General features: G+C 53.4%; 2 long non-coding RNA genes across 5 annotated transcripts in view; one reads left to right on the plus strand and one right to left on the minus strand.

Moving 5' to 3' along the window:
• Window positions 1-23,014, minus strand: part of LOC138923186 (uncharacterized) — a 175,843-nt gene that overhangs the window by 135,102 nt on the left and 17,727 nt on the right. Inside the window, exon 2 of one of the 4 annotated variants that reach the window (XR_011436454.1) lies at window positions 1,590-1,764. The exons of the other annotated variants lie outside the window; for them this stretch is intronic. This is a non-coding gene — a long non-coding RNA (uncharacterized lncRNA). The remainder of the gene's footprint in view (window positions 1-1,589; window positions 1,765-23,014) is intronic. 4 annotated transcript variants of the gene reach the window in all.
• LOC138923187 (uncharacterized) lies at window positions 452-14,287 on the plus strand. Its single transcript, XR_011436458.1, has 3 exons — window positions 452-828; window positions 8,904-10,901; window positions 11,670-14,287. It is a non-coding gene; the product is annotated as an uncharacterized lncRNA (long non-coding RNA).

Below are 23,014 nucleotides of genomic sequence, written 5' to 3' on the forward strand. Positions count from 1 at the left end.
AAACAGGTGACAGAACAGCCTGTGTCGTCTGACCTCACTCAGGGGGGAACTGCATACGTGGAATCTATTTGTGTATATTTATGCACAGGGAGAAGTCTGGAAGGACGTTCACCCAAATGTTATGCGGTTATCTCTGGGTGGTGAAATCTGAGGTGGTTTTTACATTTTTCTTTGAACTTTTCCATCTTGTCTGAATTTTTTGCAATGAGCATATGTATCCTTTTTTACAAAATGATAAAGCTGCTTTCAAAAGACAAAAAATAGGATAGGTACCCTGGGAAAGGATGGGGGGGGTGGGTGCCTTGTGAGGGGCTCAATCCGAGGCCAGGCGAACTGGACAGAAGCTGGGGCCCGAGGGGCTGGGGGGCTGTCTCCCCTCTGTGTGGCACCGCCCACCGAGGCCACAGGAGAGGGACATCCGGGCCCGGCGCCCCTGCCCGATCCTCTCTCTAGGCACATCATGCGTGTCCAGAGCGGAGCTTCTAAATAGGGATTTCCGCATTTGATTCTTCTGACATGCTTTACCGCCTCAGAGCTGTTTTGCAAAATTCATAGCGGTTTGCACAGGCTCCAAGCTTCCTGGGACCAATTCCATTTCGAACAATAGTGGAGTGTCTGCTTGCAGGCGGGGTCGGCCCACCCCAGAGCAGCGTCCCAGCGTCTGTGAGCTGGGACTATGGGGCTGAGTGTCGAGGCCACAGCATGAAAATACATGAACTCGTCCTTGTCCTCGTCCTCACCCTCCTCCTGTCAAGGAGAAGGAAACAGGAAGACAGCTGCCTCCCTCCCGGCCCTCCTGCGCCCAAGGGGACTCTCTCCCCCCAGGAGGTGAGTGAAAAAAATCCCTTCCCAACATCCCTCCCTTTCTCTCTGGATCACCTCCTGTGGGTCTCCTTACCCAGAACCACCTGCAGCCCTGAGAGGCTAAGTGGCTTGGTGGAGCCAAGGTCTCAGGGCAGGATCATGGCCAGGCGCAGGGTGGAAACCAGGGTTTCTCCCGCTGGCCCTGTGCATGCCTTAGTTTAGAAAAAGCTTGGTGCCCCATTCCTTAAGATAAACCTATGGCAGCACAGTCACTACCCCAAACTAAGCCACAGAAGACCCCATCACTGGCCTCCCTGTCCTGAGCCCTGCCCCCCGCCCCCCCCAGGATCCAGTACCCAGTACCCAGGGTGATTTCTTTAAAACTTTACAAAACTCACCAGCCATTCCTCTACTTCTATGGCTCCATATTGCTTACAGGGGAGAAAAGTCTAAGCTCCTTAGCCTGACACTCAAGGTCTTTTGTGATATGGCCTCTGTCGGACTCCAGCCACGCCCATCTCCACTCCTTACCCTGCACACCTGAATGACGTAAACTTCCCCCAGCCCTCCTGCTGTCACACCCCGACACCCTGACACCTTTGTCCATGCTGTGCCCTCCCCTCTTCACTAGGCTAATTCCTGCTCACGCTTTAGGCCACCTCTTCTGGGAAGTCTTCCTTAATCCCCATCTGAAGGCTCAGATGCCTCCTTCAGCTCCCACAGACCCCCGTGCTACTATCCATTTAATTGACACTTTATATGACCAAGATTTATTGAGCACCTACTGTGTGCTGGCCCCCATCATGGCGTCTACTACCCAGCAGCGTCTGCCTCTGGAAGTTTCTTGAGGACAGGGATATACTACCAAGGCCCAGAGTTAGTCTACTTCACAACCGCGTGGCAACGGCACGATCATCAGCCCCATTTCACAGATCGGAAGACCAAGGATCCCTCGGCAGGCTGTGGACAAGGGCAAGAGGAGGAAAGAAAAGGTTTCCTAAAATATAAACCCAACACGGCAATCCCCCACTGTCAGTGCCTCCCCCACTGTCTTCCCCAAACCATTCACCAACGTGCCCCACCCCAGACCCCTCCGTGGTCAGGCCCCAGCTCTCCCCCTTCTCCCACACTCTCCCACCTGCCTAAGACCTTTATCATTTTTCCCAGACTCCATCTCTTTTGCCACTGGGCCTTTGCACCTGATTTTCCCTCTGCCTTTGACAATGCTCTGTCTTGCTCATCTTGGTCTCTCAGACGCCTGATACATGGTGAATGTATGAGTAAGTGAATTAATGAATGACGTCTCATAGGTATTACAACCTCGAGACGTCTAAAACTCATCCTCCCCCCTCCAGAGAGAGCCCTTCCCCTCCTCCTTCCAAGTCTGCTGTCTCAGTGAACAACCTCATCCACCACCCACTGTCTCCAGCTACAGACTGGGTGTCCCCGGCTCGTCCCTCTCCCTCCCCTCACCTCATTGTCTAGTCGATTTCTGCACAGTATTGATTTTGACTCAGCGATGCCCTCTGACCCCATCCCCTCCCCTTCTTCTCCATTGCCTCTGCTCAGGCCTCACCCTCTGGGGGTCATCCCCGGGCAGCCAGGCACCCACGTCTCACCTCCAGTCACCGCCTCCCTCTCCAGTCCTCCCTCCCTGCAGAAGCTAGAGAGATGTTTGCACCCTGACCCTGACCTCCTCTTTGTAAAGGTCCCCCACTGACTCCCCATTGCCCTCAGCATACACGGGCCCGGGTGAGCTGCTCCAGCCCCCACCCCAACCCCTGCCAACTCGCTCCTGGTCTCCAGCCACTCTGGACGCTCCAGACAACTCCATGCCCATGCTCCCTCGGGCTGGCTCATGCTTCTCGGCTTCTTCACCTGGCTAACTCCTCCTCATCCCCCAAGATTCTGCTCAACAACCACCTCCTCAGAGAAACCGTCCCTCACGCATGCCACCCCTCTCTCCCACTCGGGGCTAAGTGACATTCCTCGCAGCACCCTGTGCCATCGCGCCCATAGCCTGCGTGTCACTGCCTGCTGATGGGCTCACCTCCCCCAACGCACTGGGAGATCCTCGACACCAGGACGTCCAGCGCCCAGAGAATATTGATTATGGTTGTTATGGGCAGGGTAGGTTCCATCAGTCCCAGTACACGGATGAGGAAACTGAGGCACAGAGGGGTGGAGTGACTTTCTCAAGGTTGCAGAGCCAGCAAGTGGTGGAGCCATGGCTTGAACCCAGATGTCACTGTTTCCAGTGGGCTGTTCTTTCCACTGCGTTACAACTTCATTTCAGAACCACTCTAGCAAGCATCTCATACACACACACACTTCAATATGTACAGGAATGCACATGGGTATATCTATAATATACAGAGACACCCACAGCCCTGCTAACACAGAGATGCAACACACAAACAGCAGACCCCATAGGCACTTACCCCTAAATACTCACCGATATACACACATGAACATACATATTTGTGCACATATGTACATGCATGCATAACCCACACAGACACACACGGACATGCACCCAGGCACACATACATAAGTGCATACAGACATGCACATTCATGCACACTTATCCGGTCACAAATACACAGACCCACGGACACGCACATAGGCACACACAGATGTACACACACACATGCTCAGAGATGTGCACATACAAAACCACACTCATATGCATCATGCCCAGACCAACACACAGGCACACACCCACACAGGGACGCCCTCATACACCACACATGCCTACTCATGTGAGCATGGGCAGCACGTGTGCACACACACACAAGGACACATACGCACCCCCACAGACCCTCACAAGAAGACGCATATACACTGGCCGGCATACACAGAAACGCACACGCAGACACGCTCCCTGAGATGTGGTAGCAACCGGCGCAGGTCAAATGAGCTGTCTGCTAGGGGTGGGGGCCCATCGGAGGTACCTCGGGGCGCTCACATTTTTGCAGCTCAGGAAGGCAGCTGACATACCAGCCCGGCTGTGATGGTATTTTGCATAAATGCTAATGTATTAATTACCATGTACAGTACACAGAGCTGCCATTTAAAAGAAAAAGTTAAGACTTTAATTCAAAAGCCCCATGCGGGGTGGGGGTGGGGGGCGTGCCCTGCATGGTGGGCAGAAGCCGGCAGGGCAGCCATGCCCATGCCCACTGGCCCTGCACTTGGTCCCCACCTGCAGGCTGCCAGCCCAGCCTGCCCGGGCCAGCCAGCCAGTTCTCTCTGCTCAGGGGTCTTGGTGCTCTCAGGGGGCCAAGGCACATCTGGAGCCGGTGGTCTGGAAGAGGGTTAGGGAGACTGTGGAGGGCAGGTAATGCCCAGCTGACAAAGGGGTGGTCCTCTCAGTCAGGGGGCTGGGGCAGGAGCTAGAGCCCGAGATGGACGGCCTGCGTGATTCTTCCCTCGTTCAACACATTCCCTGCACGGCAACTGGAGTAACCTTTAAACTAGTGCATCCGATTATGTCACGCCCTGGCTTTAATCCTTTCAAAGGCTTCCCACGGCTCTCAGAGTAAAGTTCACACTCTTTAAAAGGGCCTGCCATGCCCGATGTGAGCCGGCCTCCCTCCTACATCTCGATGCCTCTGCCACCATATGCCTCCTTTTTCACTGGTCACCTAGGCCGGCCAGCTTCTCCAGGCTGGGTTCTTCTCATCGGCCAGGCCTCAGCTCACCGGTCGTCATCCTAGGGCACCTCCCCTGACCACCCCATCTAAAGGAGCCGCTCTCCCCATCGGCCTCTTTTACGTCACTGGGGCTTTTGACTTCAGGCACATCTTGTTGTTGCAATCCTCTCTGTTGGTTTTTTTCACTTGTGACTATCTCCCATCCCCACCGTAAAGCGAGCTTTGGAAAGCGGGGACTTTGCTGACCCTGCTTCATCACTGCATCGCAGCCCCTCCCACAAGGCTTCGCACCTCGTGGATGTTCAGTTAAACATTTGTTAAATGAGCGAATGAACTGGAATGAGCAAGAGATGCCCATTCTGGCCAGCTCCATTCCAGGTGCTAAATTCAGGCAGCCGCGCTCCCTCCATCTGCCTGGCAGGACGGCCCCGGCTCTTCTACCGCCCGTGGGGGGCTCACGTCCCAGAGCAGAGACCGAGGCCCAGGGCAGGAGGCATGCCCAGCATCACGCGACATCTTAGAGACTGGTGTCCAGGCCTCCTGAGTCCTCCCCTTGTCAAGTGGAAGGAAGCCTCCAATGATGATTTTAAACAACAGCAACGAGTAGCAACTTGGCCCTCTCCCTCTGCAGTCCATGTGCGTATCCTCTGTCTTACACGGACCCTGTGAGGGAGGCATGCGTTCCCCAATTTCGGAAGAAATTAAGGCTCCGAGACAAAGGTGATTCACCCAAAGTCTCCCAGCTTGCCAGAGGAGGCGTCAGGATTTAAATCCACGTTTGATGGCCAACCCAGGGCTTCCTCCACTGTACCACTGACCTTCTCTCCCCCGAGCCCTCCGGGATGCTCCCGGCAGCTGGAGCATGACAGCGATAGAAGGCCCCAAATACGCCCTAGAGGCCTCAGAGCCAAGGGGGCCCTGCCAGGCAGGTGAAGTGGGTACTGGGGACCAAGTGGCTCAGTCCCCACACACAGGGGAGTCCTCCACTCCACCCTCACCCTCACCCCCCTTCAGCTGCCAGGAACCACTGCTGCCGTTCTAGATGCTACATCTCTCCCAAACCCGCCCTATTCTCCCCCTGGCCGCTGCCCTGCCCTAATCCAGGCCGCATCGCCATCATCTCTCACCTATACTCTTGGGACGGCCTTCAATCCACATCTGCCCTCCACCCAGCAGCCAAAGTGATCTTCCCTAAGCTTAAATCCTATTTCCCTCCCCAGTGACTTTCCCCCTCCCCACCTCAGCTCCCCCTGTGACTGCCCTTGGAGTGGTTTGTAAATGTGCATCATTGTTACGACTGCAGGATACCCAAGTTCAAATCCTGGCTCTGCCACTGACTAGCTGTGTGGCCTCGGGCAAGTCCCCTAACCTCCCTGTGCCTCAATCGCCTACTCTGTAAAACGGGAATAAGAAGAGTGTCCCCCTCATATGGTTGTCGTAAGGATGAAATCAGTTAAAATATGTAAAGCACCAAAAACAGTGCCTGGAATCTGAAACACTATGTAAGAGTTTGTTGTTATTCACAATTGTTTTTTGTGATGATTCGATTTGTGTCTTTCTCCTCCGTGAAATGACAAGCTCCCTGAGGAGGGGGCCTTAGACTGAGTTGGCTGCTCAGAGGCTTCTTTGCCCGCCACTCGAGGCCCTTTCTGCCTGCAGCCTTTGTTCTGGTTCTCCTGTTCTGGCTGGGTGTTGGCCCGAGAGGGAGGAGAAGGGCATGCCCTCAGCAGGAAATGCTGTCAGCGTCAGAGTTCCAGTCCTGATGAAAATGACAGGCGGCAGCCAGAGAGGACTGCTCCCCGCGGAGGGCTGGGCAGGGGCTGTACCCTCCAGAGCCCCAAGTTCCCGGGGAGCCCCCACAGGGCCAAAGCTCCCTTTGTCCAGAAGGTCAGGAGCAGCTGGCCAGCGGTGGGGGAGTTCCGCTGCCCTGCACCAGCCCGCAGCCCAGATGTGCGTGTTTGCACAGCCGAGTCCGGGCTCTGAAGGAGCCTTGTTGAGCATCATGAAAGGCGGCTTGTGATGAGGCCGACGGCCTCCGCACCCCGGCCTGCCCGCCTCCAGGACAGCAACCAGGAATGCAGCCCACAGGAAGCCCTTCCTACGGGCCTGCCAAGTACCCTTGTCCTGCCTGAGAAGTCAGGGCCACTGGCACGAGCAGGTTTATTGTCAGCCGCAGACCAGACGTGCGGGTTCTGGTCATCCCTCAGTCTCCTCTTCTGGAAGATGGGGAGAGGCCCCACCTCAGCTCCACTCTGGTAGGCGAGGTGGAGCATGGGAAGCCACAGCCCATGGGCAGAACAGCAGCATGGTTAAGAGCTCCGGAGTCAGACCAGAAAAGAATTTTCACCTCCGGGAGCCTCCGTTTTCCCATCTGCAAATGGCGGTGATATCTACCGCCTTCTGGGCTGTCCTGGGGACGAAACGACATAGTGGGAAGGAAGGACCAGCATACACTGACACATCACAGGTGCTCAGTAGCTCTGGGTTCTCCTTCTCCTTCTCTATCCCCCAGGCTCCAAAATAGGGAATCTGAGGTTGCCTGTACTGCGGGTCGGGGCTCCCTCCTCCTGCTGTCCCAGGAGAAAAGCTGTGCCAGAGGCCCTCACACCAGGCACGGGGCCACACAGCTGGGCAGCCTGTATGCCAGGCACAGGACTCTTCGTCCAGGTAGAAGAGTCTCTGTCCCCCACCATAGTCCCTGGGCACAGCTGGTCTCCTGACACGGCTGGTACCCGGGCCGAGGGTCTTACAGGTCCAGACACAGCCCATCCTTGGGCCTCATCCAGCTCTGGGCAGGGCCAGTCCCTGGGCTCAGCTGGCTGGCCAGGTATAGGTGTCCTTAAGCATACTTGGTCACTGGGAGGTGCTAGTGTCTGGTCACAGCTGGTCCCTGGAAACGGTCTCTGAGCACCGTCAGGCTACACACAGTCAGGCCCTGGGCACAGACGTTCTCTGGCATAATCAGTCCCTGGGGACGGTCAGCTCGTGGACACAGATGAGCCCCAGATACAGTGGGTCCTCAAAGGGTGTGTGAGAACAGTCGTCCCTGGGCTCAGTCAGTCCTTGGGCACTGTGGGTCCCTGGGCATAGTCCTTCCACGGGCACAGTCAGCACCCGGATACCAGCTGGTTCCTGGGCACAGTCAATCCCCAGGCACAGTCAGCAGCCGGTTGCTGGACATAGCTGTTTCTGGGCTCAGTTGGTCCCCCAGGCACAGTCAGTCTTTGACCTTAGGACAAAGTGGACCCCTGACACAGTCCATTGAGAGCCTCCCCCTTGATTAACATGCAGAGAGCATCACCCCACTCCTGTGTGGCCCCAGTCTCTCTTCAGAGGACGTGGAAAACTGGGACCCTCAGAGGGGATAGGAGGTATCCTCTGGGGTCCCACGAGCCCTGGCAGGGCCTGCTTCATGGCAGGTGGAGGTAGCATGGAAGGAGAACTGAGGGGAGAGAACCAGGCCTGGCTGGAGGCAGGAGACCTTCTTCTCTCTTTACCCTGCCCCCTCTCTGCATACAGAATGGATCCCACAGGGCTGCGGAAGGAGCGGGGGCTGGCCTGCCACTGAGTGTCCACATGACCATGGGCAAGTGTGCTAGACAAGTGTCTTCTAGTTCTAAGGACATAAATTCCCAACTAGGTGGCCGACCCTCTTCTCTAACCAACACACTCACAGCCTTAGGCATGGCACTAACAGGGAGAGGGGCAGTGGCCAGTCCAGGACAAGGGGGCTGACTATCCACTCCAGGAGACAGCTTGTTCTGGATTTCTGACCCTTCCTGGGTCTGATCAGTCCCATAGCTGCATCACCACACAGTCCAGCTGGGAACAGAACAGCAAGCCCTTGGGTAGGGGTCCAGCCTGCCTAGGGGCCCTGCTCCCCAGGCCTGTTTGGTACTCATTCCCTTTGGCCCACGTTATTCTCTGAAGGGGGCATGGTTTCTGCAGGATGATAATGTAATGTGGCACCCCATTAGCCAGCACCTGCCATTTCTGCCCACCTGCCTCCTCCAGCCCCCATGCACATCAATGTTTAATTGAATTGCCAGTGTAGTGGTACAAGTCACATCTGTTTCAGGGTCTGGGAATGAAGTGAGCAACACCCACCAGTCACCCATTACAGGGGCCGCCACCCACATGTGAGCCCTGCCATCCTAGACAAGCCCTACTGCTCAGGGATGGCCCTAGACCTGCACATTTGGATCCCCGGGGTTCACATCTTCAAAAAGAAATTGAAGGCAAAGTCTACTTCTAGGACAGGAAAGGGTGAGGGAAGAGCATGCAGCAAGGGGACTCCATGGGGGCAGAGTAGGATGGGAGGCCCTCTAACAGAGTTGACCAAGCCAGGACTCACCAGCTGAGGTCTTCCAGCTGCAGATCCCCAAGGGTCCAAGGGTGGCCCCTGTGAGGTTAATAATTTACTTAGACTTTCTCTCTCACCAGTGTCCCAACCACAGCCATCCAGCCAGAGAGCCTAAGAGAAGATCATCCACAGGGAGTCAAGACTCTAAGGCTGGAAAGGAAATCAACCTGAAGAGACAGATAGACTTAAACTAGGTCAGTCCAGTTCAGGCTGGTCCCAACTGGCTGCAACTAGATCTAACTGATTCAAGCCGGCTTGAATCAAACCAGACGTGTTGGGGCCAGCTCAAAATGTGTGGAGCTGGTCAAGACTGGATGAAGCTGAATCAAACTGGTTGTGACCTGCTCAAACCACCCGGAGCCATTGGAAGACCAGCAACTCAACACCTACTTGTTGGGGGTCAGCCTTTGCCTGGATAGCCTTATTCATCCTCTTAAAACTTCCTGAATCCTTTTGTTTCCAATGTGAATTTTGCAATCAATTTTTTAACCCAAGCATCACATCACCGTCAAAGGATATACAACACGTATATCTTCCCTGCTATTAAGGGGATTACCTGGTTAAGTGCAAGGGCTGTCAACAACAGGGGTCGACACTGTAGTTTCCCGGCTGTGAGATCTTGAGGGAGTTACCTGCTCTTGCTAACTCCCAGGTTTATGTGTTAAAAAATTCAGCTCATTATAAGACTTGTCTCGTAGAGGACAGTTTTGAAAATTGAGACTTTATGTATTTATATATGTACTAGCACTGTGCCTGGCAGGTAAGAACCACTCAATAGAAGTAAGTAATTCCTATATTATTGTTATTTCTTGGCTCTGACCTCCTATAGCATGGCCTCAGATGACCAGCATTCAGACTCCCACGCAGTCACTTCCTCAGCGTGTGGACTTGGATAATTCACTTAACTTCTCTTAAGCCTCAACTTCCCCAGCTGAAAATGAGGGGACTAACACCTCCCCCCAAGGGTCGTTTGGAGGGTTAAATAAAATGAACCACATTAAGCACTTCGCAGCCTACCTAAGACATAGTAAACAGTAGTCCCTACATGTTAGCTATTGTTATACCAATGACTTACACTTAAATAATGCTAACTCTGTGCTCAGTGTTCTGTGTGTATTAACTCAACTCAACCCTCACAGCACTCCTAAGAGGTGGGTGTCACTATCACCCCCATTTTCAAGAAAGGAAACTGAGGCTCAGAACATATCATAGTGCCTGGTGAGTCTGAAATATTTTAGGGAGGACCGGAAATTGCACATCTGTCAAGGTGGAGGGCAGTGAAGGAGCGAGCAGAGGACAAGCCTTGGGAGGCTGGTGGTGACTAAAAAGAAGGCAGGCTTTGGAGTCAAGCAAACCTGGACTTGGGTCCCCAGTTCCCAGGCCTCCATTTCCTCATCTCTCAGATGGGAATAGTAATCTTTATCTCATGAAATTGTGAGGATTAAAGTAGATATCAGTTCCAGCTTGCACACAGTAGGGACTCAAAAATTGTAAGCTCCCTCTCATCTCTTCTTCCACAAGGACATTAGGCATTCAAAATGGTGTGCATTTGCACTGTGACATTTGTCTGGGGTGACTCATGTACGGCGCACCGACACTATCTTTAGATGACACCTGCCCATGTGTGCTGTCCATCTCTAATGCGCAGCTGTCCAGAGGCCACCCTCCCACCCCTGCATGTTGAACACCTGCCAGCAGAGTGACATGGCTCCTCAGTACCCTGTCATCTTGCCCAGGTTTCCGCTGGAACCAGGCAGAATCATACCGGAGGAACCATCCAGATAGATGTCACAAGCTGCACCTCAGGCCAAATACAGCTGTTGAGTGAAAGTCCAGTGAGGAAGGGGAGGGAGGCCTGGGAGTGTTAGCAACCTCAGAGGGACGCTGCTGCAGTGGCTTGGTCCAGGATGTCCAGCCCTGAACCCTCAAGGGTCTACGTGCTCCTGCATCTGCTAAATCCTCCACCTGTGACCACTCTGGAGCTGAGACTCCTCCTGGATGACCCTCCTCTCTGCTTCTGACCTGGATGGATGGAGCAACAATGTCCTCTGATCCTTCTGCTGCTGCCGATGATGTTGGTAAGGACACTTATTTACACTTTTTATTACATTTATTTATCTGGCATTTATTTACAACACAATGTACCAGTCACTTTTTTATAAAATATATTATTACATTCTCAAATTCTGAGAGACTGGGACTACTATCTCTATTTGATAGAAATCATAGAGAAGTAACTAGCCACGGGGTACACAGCTGGTCAGGGAGGGAGCTGGACACTTGAGTCCACTTTGCCTCATTCCAAAGAGGCCATTTTCTGCCTCCATCTTGAGGGACCCAGCAGTCCCTTTTCTTACTCCCTTCCTTCTGCAAAGATTAATGCCCTCTGTGTGGCCGGACTAGGCCCTGGGGAAGACACAAAGAATAAAATGTGCTCACTAACTTTAAGGAGCTCAAAGTCGATAAATAAGAATCACTTCAAGGTCCAGTTGAGGAGGGATGTGCTTCACAGGAGGTGTTACCTAGGTGATGAGACAGACTTGCCACCCAAGGGGAGGGAGCAGCACGATGGGCCTGCGAGTCAGGACAGCAAGCCTGTGCTACAGTAACAGCAACCACTGCAGCAAAAATGTCAGCACCTTAACACATGAAGGCTTATTTCTGTTCATACGAAGTCCACTGTGGGTCCAGCAACCCTTCACGTCAGCTCCCTTTCCAGTGGTGACTCAGAGACCCAGGCTACTTGCATCTTATATCAATACCACCTAGAACATGGCTTCCAGGTCACCATGGCAAGGGCAAAGAGCTGGAATGTCACTCACTGGTTCTTCAATGTTTCATTCCAGAGTGTCACATATAATTTCAGCTCACAGACCACTGGTCAGTCTGGTCACATGGCCCCACAGAGTCACAAGGAAGCTGGGAAATATGGGAGCACATGAATTCAATAAGAAGAAAACGTCTCTGCTACAGAATGAAGCTGCATCACTAAAGGTCTAATATCCAACCTGAAGAAGCTGATGGTTCTTTTCAGCGACACCACTCTCAAGCCATCTCTGGAGCCCTCTAGCTCTGGGTGTTGCATTTTCAGAGACTCCCAGACACTTCGGATTCCCAACAAAAGAGGGGACCAAGTTGAAAAAGGGACTTGAAATCTAGCCATGTGAGGAAGAGTTGAAAAGATGTTTGTCCTGGAAGAGGAGAGGTCCCAGATATCTAATTTCAGATTCTTAAAGGGCTGTCACGGACTAAAAGAATGAAACTACTCTGTGGGGCTCCATGGGGCAGAGCTGAGACCAGTGGAAGTTACATGGACAATTCCAAGGGGGACAGTCAGAGCTGAGCACTTTTGAAAAGACAGCCTCAGGAGAGAGTGAATTCCTTGGCCCAAGAATATGCACACAGAGTCCAGAAAGCCATTTGGTTTGGATGTCGTGGAAGAATTTAGGTATCTGATGGAGTTGAAATAGACGTCCAGCGACAGTCCTCACAGACAGAGCTGAGACAGCAGGAGTAGGGATCACAGCTCATCAGACTGTAAGCTTGGTATCATGAGACATTGCAGAGGATCTGGACCCTCAGAGCCCCTGTTAGTCAGGTTAGGCCAGGTTTTGCTACAGTTACAGCAGCAAAAACGAAAAACAGAAGCTCCACAGCTTAACAAATACAGGTTTATTTCTCTGGGGCCTGATGGACTACCCAGACCCATCCTCCCTGGACTCAGCCTTCTCCCTCGGCTCCTCTGGCAAGAAGCTCTGCCGTCTGGGTGCCTCCCACTCTTGGGGACACTTATGAAGGACACCCAACGTGAAAACAAATAAAAGGAAATCACCCCATCAGAGCTATAAGTAATAATCAATAATTCAAAGCCTTGATAAAGTCTTGCTGGAGAGTGCTTCAGAGAGAAGGCGCGGGCTGAGTTTCATGGTTAATTCAATGTCAATTAGCTGATTGCTAACTTCCCTCCAGCGAAATCGCATGCAGTGCAAGGGAGAGAAATCAAACGTGCTCTCGCTGTAACAAGCCTGGTGTTTCAATCATTCATCTCTGGCCGCAGGCTCAGAACCAATGCCAACAGACGCTCCTTCACAGTTTTATCAACCATTTCTGCATGTCACTGTTTTCTCAGCCACCCTTAATTGTCTCAGGACCATCTCTGGGAACCAGGGCTACTTGAAATCCTAAGTCAGGAGAGCAGCTTTCTGCTTCCTGGAAAATGTGGGACCCACAGTTCCTGAAACTCAGTTTCCCCATGATAATCTCTTCCTCCAAGGGACAGTGTGATCAGTCAACATGACAATGTATGTAAAGTGAACAGCAGAGAGACTGGTACATAGTAGGTGCTCATTCAAGGTAGTTTTCCTCTGCCTCACAAATCCTGAGATGTGTACGTTGCTGACCTCCACGCCTCCAAGCCCCTGGAGAGGCCATGGCCGCCTTCAGCACCATGGCCAGAGTCTCGGGGTAGAAGGATGAGGAGATGCTGTGGAGAGGCAGTGGGAAAATCAGTGTGAAGGGATCCTGGTGATCACTGAGGCCCACTGCTTCCCTTTGTGGAGAAATAAACAGGCCTAGAGAGGACAAGGGACCTGCCCAGAATCATAACGATGCCAGGTGTCCGGGTTCAGCATCTCCACATCTCATGCTGTCCTACAGATGGAAAGGTCAGGATTCTGAGTCCCCTTCTTCTTCCTGGGAACCCCTAGGGGGTGGGACACAAGAGGAGAGTTATTGGTGTACAGGGAGACCCAGAAAGGGGAAGCCTCGGGGCAGAGATGGCTGCAGGAGACCTGTGCTCTCCCTGGGTGCTCAGATTTCCTGAAAGTGGCCTTTGCCCATCCCTTCCCCGCACAGTTCTGAGCTGGCATTTTAATCCATCTTCCACATGTCCAGCACTGTGCATAGCACTGGGAGGGAGGGAGAGGCTCCCTGCACACATCCAGCACTTTCTCTGGGCAGGCAGACACATATCTCTCACAAGTATGTAGGACACTGTGATGGTTCATTTGTGGTTAATATGTGTCAACTTGACTAGACTAAGGAATGCCCAGATCGCTGGTAAAACATTTCTGGGTGTCTCTCTGAGAGTATTTCCGGAAGAGATTAGTAGTCAGTAGGCAGAGTAAAGAAGACCACCCTCACCAATGTGGGTGGGCATCACCCAACCCACTGAAGACCTGAATAGAACAAAAAGGTAGAGGAAGAGTGACTTTGCTCTCTCTGCTTGAGCTGAGACATCTGCCTTCTCCTGCCCTCGGACATCGGCGCTCCTGGTTCTGTGGCCTTCGGACCTAAACTGAGACCTACACCGTCAGTCCCCCTGGTTCTCAGACCTTTGGGTTTGGACAGGAACTACACCACTGGCTTTCCTGGGCCGCCAGCTTGCAGTTGATAGATTGTGGGAATTCTCAGCCTCCATAATCACATGAGTCAATCCCTCATAATAAATCTCTTTCTGTATATCTATATATAGCCTATTGTTCTGTTTCTCTGGAGAACCCTAATATACATGCCCATATCTTGTGGACTGTGTCCATGTGTGCAATGGGTACAGATATTTTGTCCTGTGCAAGACTGAGAATGTTCCTCCCATGGCCTGCCAGGTCCCCCAGATCCCTTGTCCTTCCCCTGGGTGTTGAGGGAGGCCACTGTCTCCCATGGTCTCTATCACAGGCCACTCCTTGGGCTGGGACTTGCCTTGTGTGGCCCAGGCCAGGGATGAAGACCTGGGAGCTGTACCCACCAAGCTGAGTTTAGTGAGAGATCAGTAAGGTGTTTGCTTTCAAAAGAAGAGGAAAGATGGGCTGGTTCAGTAGAGCAGTGGTTAAGTTCATGCACTCCGCTTTGACAGCCCGGGGTTCCTGGGTTCTGATCCTGGGTGCGGACCTACACACCACTTGTCAAGCCATGATGTGGCAGGCCTCCCACATATAAAGTACAGGAAGATGGGCATAGATGTTAGCTCAGGGCCAGTCTTCCTCAGAAAAAAGAGGAGGATTGGTGGCAGATGTCAGCTCAGGGCTAATCTTCCTCAAAAAAAAAAGAAGAGGAGGAAAGAACTACAATTTCTGGTCTCTGTTAGGCAACATAGGATAATAGTGAAAACCTACAGAGTCACAGAGACCTGGGTTGGAATCCTAGCCCTACCACATACTCGCTGTGGGATACTGAAAAAGCTACTACCCTCTCAGAGCCCAGTTTCTTCACTTAAAAATTTAGGATCAGGGGGCCGACCTGGTGGCACAGTGGCTAAGTGTGCACGTTCCGCTTCTCACTGGCCCGAGGTTTGCTGGTTCGGATCCTGGGTGTGGACATGGCCCCACTTGGCAAGCCACGCTGTGGTAGGCATCCCACATGTAAAGTAGAGGAAGATGGACACGGATGTGAGCTCAGGGCAAGTCTTCCTCAGCAAAAAGAGGAGGATTGGCAGTAGTTAGCTCAGGGCTAATCTTTCTCAAAAAAAAAAAATTAGGATCATGATAGTACCAAACCTACAAATTGCTGAGGGGATTAAATGAGATAATTCATGCAAAGTGCTTAGCATGGTGCCCAGCACAGAATAAGCATTTCAAAAATAGTACTGATCTTCCTTTAGTCAAAGTTTCTTTTGGAAAAATTCCAAGCCTCAAGGATATTCCAAGAGCCCATCCACAGTAGAAATCGTATGAAAGTACTCAAGGGTATCCTGGGTCCCTCCAACCTCCTGGCCAGAGAGAGTGAGGCTGTCAGAGGCCATGTTCAGGGGTTAGTATTGGGCTGTGTTCAGTATAGGCCTGGGTTGGGGCTCAGTGTGAGGGCAGAGTTCAGGCTCAGTCTGGGCCTGGGTTGGGGCTCAGTGGGAGGGCAGGGTTCAGGCTCAGTCTGGGTCTCATCAAAGCTCTACCACTGACTCATAACAGCCTTGGGAAAGCGCCTTCCCTATGAGCCTCAGTTTCCTCACCTGTAAAATGGAACAAGGGTCTCCACCCAGCTTGCCTCACCGAGGTGTTGGGAGGGTGCCATCTAATCGTGCATGTGAAGGCCCCTGTGAATGTCAGCCTCGCTCTTCTGTGTGATGTGCAGTCCTCCGGCCCTCACACCTGCTGGGGAGAGATCTCTCTCCTTGTTTCCAGATGCCCACGGTGGAGGCCCTTCCCCAGGATCAGAGGCAGGCAGGGGACTGGGGGTGGGGAGGTGGGCGGAGCCACCCAAAGCTCTGCTGCTCTTCCCAGGAGCTGTGAGCAGAAGGCTTGGAATTCACTGCACACATATTTGCTGACTTCTCTGCACTCTGTTGGCTTCAGGCCTTTACTTCCCAGGAGTTTATCTGAGGAGATGCACGTGGGCCGGGTTTGGGTTCCGCAGACCTGCCCAGAGACATGGGCAGAGCCGTTTCTCACTCCCTCCCTCACAGGCTCTCCACCCCCCTCTGCTCCTCTTTGTCTGTCGGTCTCTCCTTGACGACCTGCTCCTCAGTCTTTCTTTCTTCTTGTGCTGTTTATTCTCCACTGCATCTCCTGCCCCAGATTCGATCCCTACCCTTCTCAGCCCTTCTCTGTGCCCCAGGAGGCTGACCCCAGGGGGCTGTGCGGCCTGGGTGCCCCTGGTTGGGTTCAGCTGGCCGGAGGCACTGGCAGAGATGGCAGGGGGGGAGGAGAGGGAGGTCAGGGATTCCATCCCCACATCCTCTCTCCTGGGCAACATTTTTATCAGTGGCTGTGTTTCTCCGTGACTACAGCTTGCACCCGGCCTCCCTCCTCCACAGCACCAGGCCTCGCTGGGCTGCGATACCATCCTCTCCTCGTCTTGCAGCACCAGCCCTGGAGGTGGTGAGGGCTTCCCACTATCGCCAGCCTCTGGGGCCTCACCATCCCTTGTTGCTTCTTAAATTCCACCCATGCCTTGTAAGTAGTCCATCCATTACAGTCTCGATGTGTAAACCATTTGAGGTGAATTGTTTCCTGCCAGGACTCTAACCAAACACTGCTCAATGCCATGCACGCTCTCTTTGGCCTCTTCCATATCTCTTGTCTTCTCTCCCTTACAAGTTCTCCTGAACTCAGGGTGGGAAACAGGAGACCGCTTCCTCCACGTCCCTTAGTGGAGACCACCCCAGGATGCTGGCGATCGGGGAGCGGGTGCCTGCTGTTACACACATGCGCACACACAGAACCAAGAACACCTCTCTCTCGTTTTCCTCGCAGGTCAGGGAGAACCAGGGACAGCGTGGAACTCAGAGTCAGAAGAGCTGGGTTACAGCACCCCCTTTGCCACAAACCAGCTAAAGCATTTCATAACCTCCATTTCCTCCTACATAACATAAAGAAACGCACACTTCTTCCCAAGCTCTTAGAGGATCTGGTGGGCTGATGGATGTCAATGTGGTTTGTAAACCGCAACCACGATAGACATATGAGAAATTATTAGTGAGTGCCCACAAGGAGCCAATAGGTTCCTGCCCTGTCGAAGCTGGAAGGTAGGTGGGGGAAGGGATGGCGGGCCGACAGGACAGCCGACACTGGTCACCATGGTGCTTCCTGCCCCTCAGGTGAGGAGGAGACCCTGCTTTCCCAAGGACAGGCTCGCGATATCTAGGTTGAGGTTGGAGCTGGGGCTGGGATGAAAAGGAATGAGGTTGTGGTTGAAATTCAGGCTGGGATTAGACGTAGGATGGGGTTGAGGCTGGGGTTGGTGGGAAGGTTGGGGTTGAGGTCTGGTACGGAGGCTAAAGTTGGGGTTGGATCTGTGCTCAAGTGGGGGCCGAGATTGAAGCTGATTTGGGGACTGAAGTAGGGTTGGGGCTGAGACTGAGTTGAGGCTATGATGAGCTGGAGCTGAGGTTGGGTCGGGGGCAGAGTCTGGAGCTGAGGCTGAGGTTAGAGCTGGCGAGGGGCTTGAGGCTGGGGCTGAGATCAGAGTTGGAGATAGGTTAGGGGTGGAGGCTAGGGCTGGAGATTGAGTGGGGTCTGGGGCTGAAGGCTGAGGTTGGGGTGGAGTTAGAGCCTGGGCACAAGGCTCCAGAATCCCCCTGCCCACACAGACCTCCACTGGGCTTTGGGAATCTAACTGACCTGCACAGTGGAGGTGTGGACATGTTGACATCTCCTCCTACCCACCTCCGGGGTGACTACCTCATGCTTTCATGTAATATTTCATTCACCCAATCAACAAAAAATTTATTGATCATCTATTACCTGCTAAATATTATACCAGATGCTGGAGATGCACTGGTGAGCCAAGCAGATGTGGCCACTACCTCCCTGGAGCCTACATTTAAGAGAAGAAAGACGATAACCCAACAGTCACAGAACTGGATGCATAATTACAAGTGTGCAAAGTGCTATGAATGAAAGACCCAGGGGGCCGTGTGTTGGAGAGCCCAGCAGATGAAGAGTCACAGAAGGCCACTGGATGTGATGAAAGTTCCCAAAGGGGTTCAAAGTTCAGACAGGGGGAACAGATGACAGAGGGATGGACTCCAGCTAGTAACCAAGGGATGCTTCATGGAAGAGGTGGCATTGTGCAAGATTTTCCACGGTTTTCTCCATCTAGGAAGCTGGGAGGCAGTGGATGCATTGGATTTGGAATCAGATAAACCTGGGCTCAAAGCCAGACTATCCAGGTACAAACAAGCTGAGCTGAGTAGCCTTGGGCAAGTAACTCGCCCTCTCTGAGCCTCAGTCCCATTCTTTAAGATGGACATAGTAATTCCTACATTGTGGGGCTTGTGTGAGGATTCAAGATGACATGTGCAAAGTTTCTGGCACAGAAGAGGGGCTCAATTAGTGTTCGCTCCTTTCCCTTTCTCAGGGCAAGAGGAGTAGCAGGAGCTCAGTGCCAGCAGCCAACAGCCCACAGGCGCCCATTCGGGGTCCAGATCTCCAGGCTCAAGCTGTCACCCCACAGGCCCAGGCGTGATTTCTCCCTGGAGTTCACGCTCCCCGGAGTGCAGGCATGATTTACACAGCCATCGGGACAACTCCAAATTGGACTGAAACCTAATGACTGGAAACGAGACGAGTAATGAAATTCCACACAGAAAATTTACAGGAGAGATTTATTAGGTGGGTTTTATTTACGACGCAGAGCACTTAGGGCTCTGGGGTTGGGTGTGGCATTGGACAAAGAAATCCAGTGCACACAGTCCCAGTCCAGACATCCCCTGTGCTGCCACTGCCCCCACTCAGCCATCCTGGACTCCTGACGGACCCCTGCAGCACCCCTGGGCCTGCTGACCTCACAACCCAGGCCCCCGCCAGGATCTTCCCTCCTTTGCCACCTCATCCCCGCACCGCCAGGACCCCGGATCTCTCACTGTCTTTGGGAGGACCACTGTATTGCTCTCGGGCAGGCTGCGCCTGGAAGCCAGACTCAGGATCAGAGGGGAGTGTCTGGAAAGCAGGAGCATCAGGAAGGGACAGCCCAGTGGTTAACACCTAACGAACCTGACGCATGTTCCCTGAAGTGCAAGGTCAGAGGCAGGGAGGGCAGCAGAAACCCAAGGGGAAGGACGGTGCCATTCCAGACCAGCAGTGCCCTTAGGGCAAGACCTTCTTGTGCTAAGGACAGGGGAGCAGCTGATAGGAGTCTAGAGGGGAAACTGAGGCAATTCTGCCCGGCACCAGCATCTACAAGGGGCGAAGGGCCCGGCACGGCTCCAAGACTGTTTTTAGCTACAGAAAGCAGAGCCCTCTCCTGCGGCCTCCCCTCACAGCTGTCCCTCTCCTAGGCAGAGGGAAAAGCAGCAGCACCCCATAACCCTCTCCACCCTCCCCCCATCACTCCCACTAGCCCCTCTTTCTTCTACCTGCTTCTCTTGGCTCCAATAACTCTTTGACCTATTTTCCCCTCCATTCACCTCACTCCAAGCACACTGGCCTCCTTGTTGTTGCTCAAACATGCCAAGCAAGTTCCTGCCTCAGGACCTTGGCACTGCCTACAATGCAACTTCCCCCAACAAACAGCACAGCTGGTTCCCTCCCTTCCTTAAACGTCACCTTCCCAGAGAAGTCTGACAGGTTCCCAACCCATCAACATGTCAACCTTCCCCTGGACATTTCCTATCCCCCTTCCCTGCTTTCTGTCTTTCTCCTTAGCACGTGTCACTAAATGCTTTATATTTTATTTCTTTATCTTGTTTATTGTATCTTTCCCACTAGAACATGAGTTTCGAGAGGACGAAGTTTCTTGTCTGTTTCACTGTAATCCACACCCCCCAGCACAGGGACTGGTGTATGGAAGGCACGAGTACGAACTTTGCTGGGTGAGTGAGACAAGTCTCTGATCACCCCACTGCCCGTGATGGAGCAGTGTACATATGAGTATGCACGATGTGTCAGGCCCTGTACCAAAGGCTCCCCGTGATGACCCCTGTGAGTGGCTCATTCAGCAAGTGTCCTCAGACTTTGCTCCTGGGCCAGGTACTGGGGGCACCAGATGACTCAGACCCAGGCAGTACACTCAAGGAGCTCCCAGCCTGGGGGGCAGGAAAGACCCAAACTGGGGAAGAACAGTTTCGTGTGCTCAGTGCACAGCCCCTGGGAGACGACAGAGGAAGTCAGCCAGGAAGACCCAGATGCCAGAAAGGCTCCGGCAGGAGGCACCCCGCAGCCAGGCAGGGGCAATATAGGAACTGGCAGCACAGGCCACAGAGCGAGGTGTGGGTGCCAGTTCTGCCATCGATGAGCTGTGTGACCTCAGATGTTCCTCAACTTCTCTGTGCCTCAGTGACCTCATCTGTAAAATAAAAATAACGCAATGTCGTCTACTCATTGCGTGGTGGCTGTGAAGACGAAATGAGTTGAATTTGTAAAGCTCTTCCAACAGACCCAGAACATAACTAATAAGCATACAATAAATGTTAGCCAATATTATTACTGCTTTTATTGTTGTTATTGAAAATTAACAGGCAAAGGGGAAGAGAAAAGAATTCCAGGGAGCAGCCTGGGCAGAAGTTAAAGGCACGAGAAGGGCAGGCATGTCCAAGGTTAGAGCAGAGCCTTCCATACTAGTAAAAGTCTATCGATGGGCTCTGGGGTAGAGGGACCCTGATTTGTAGCATTTGCCAGTTTCTGGGGGGTAAATACTCCCACTAAGGCCAATTTCAAACTCCCAGTGTGACGTCACTGAACAAGAAGTTGGGAAGAGATGCACAGTTGGCCCTTGAGGACACAGACCAATGACCTACAGCCTACAGGCTGGCTCAGAGGTGACGGCCCTACCCACCTCACCCCCTTCAATCTTCGACGGGGCTGGCTCCATCTATAGCCTGCCTCTGGCCCTCAGGTTGGACTCTGGAAGGGAAAAAGATATGAGGCATGGGGTGGGGGACTGGCAGAGACCAGTTTAGATGTGGCCTGAGGTCCATGTGTGGCTGGACCTCAGAGATCCCTGCCCCAGGGAATCCTGGGAGCCAGTGTCACAGACACACACACACCTGAATCCTCAGCCCCGAGCCCCGTGGCCACCTGGATATGGGCACATCTGCCTCTGGGGAGGCCAGAGTGATCTGAGCTCTTGGTATCCTGGATGGTGTAAGGGATGGGGCTCTTCCCAGAGTCACGTGCTCCAACCTCCCGCAGGAATCCGCTTCAGAGGGCCCGGTCCCCTCCTGTGGGCTCAGATGAGGAAGCTCTAGAAACCAACTTCAGAGACTTGGGGCTGGGCCAGCCCCGCAGAGCTGCTCTGCTGAGGGGGGAGGGGCCCCCGAAGCTCCAGGGTTTGCCCCCTTGCTCCCTCCCTCCCACCCGCCCTCCCCAGCAGGTTATCAGCGTGAAAACAGGAAGGCTGGCAGTGCTATTAATAATACATGAAGCCAGCTCTGCCCCCGATCAGGCGGGCAGGCAGAGGCGGAGCGGCAGCTCCAGCCCCCAGGGAGGGAGAGGGCCAGGCTGCTGGGGGCCAGCCTGGCTGGGCCGTGGGGCAGGGGTGGGGGCAGCCCCTCTCTTCCTTCTCCCAATTTCTTTGTGCACATGCAACACTCAAGGCTGGATGTTAGCGCTCCCACCATTTTGCTGACTGTCATTTCCTTCCTCAGAAACACTGCCTGGATCCTGCAGAGCTGCAGCCAGGACAGAAAATCTTCTGGCCCAGGATGCAGGAGACCTGGGGTCTGGAATTTGGGCGGCCACGGAGGGCAGAGGAACAACCCCAGCTTTGGTGTCAAACAGATCTGGATCTGAATTCTGGCCCAGGCTCACCTACTTTGTGACTTCAGACAAATCGGTTTACCTCTCTGAACCTCAGATTCTTCATCTGCAAAATCAGAGACTACTAAGGGGATGATGGGAATAAACAAAAGAACAGGTGTGAAACCCCGGGCACATCGTAGGTGTTCAATAAATGATAGCCGGGAATTATTACTTCTATGACTATGAACTTGGGCAGGTTTCTGCCTTCCCTGGACCTCGGTCTTCCCATCTATAAAATGAGGGGGTTGAAGCAGGTGATCTCCCAGAGCTCCCAAGTGCCAGGGGGTTTCCATGACCGTGGAGCGAGAAACCCCAGGCCAGAGATGGGGTCTCAGAAGCCCCCAAGACACCCCACCCTGCTGGTAGCCCCCTCTCTGGAGATGCCACCCCTGTCCAGAATGCACCTGCACTAAGACCCAGCGTGTCTGTGTGGGTGGTCCTCTCTGGCCTCAGTTTCCCTAGTTATGATGTAGGGACAGTAACCCCGTTTTAGCTCCCTGAGGATGGGGTGAGCAGAGGGCAGGTCCAGGAGAGAGGAAAGAGGCAGAGCGTCCTGGGGAGAGGAGAAGCCCTGACTAAGTCATCAGGGCAGAACCACAGCAGGCCCAGAGGTCAGGGGATTGCCAATCCTTTCCACCTCGCTCGTTCATTCATTCATTCATTCGTTCCACAAATACTTATGGAGCCCCCCCCAGGTTTTGGTAGCAGCCCTCTGTCTGGTTCTCCTTCTGCCCTCTGTTCATCCCTCTGAGGTTCCTTTGCCAGCTCCTTTTCATCGACTAGCCCTTTTAATGAAGGGTCCCCAGAGTTCCGTTCTTGACACTTTCCTCTTCTCACACCACACACTCCCCAGGACCTCGCCCCACTCCCACAGACTTGTCTGTATCTCCGCCAACAACCCCAAATCTCCTTCCCCAGAGCAGATTGCCCTCCCACTCCAGACCCATGGATGCAACTGGCCACAGGGCATCTCCATGCTGAGGCCTCGCAGGCGCCTCAAACTCAGCGAGGCCCAAGTCCAG

The sequence above is a fragment of the Equus caballus genome, chromosome 2 (genome assembly GCF_041296265.1).
Source record: "Equus caballus isolate H_3958 breed thoroughbred chromosome 2, TB-T2T, whole genome shotgun sequence".
Lineage (NCBI taxonomy): Eukaryota > Metazoa > Chordata > Mammalia > Perissodactyla > Equidae > Equus > Equus caballus.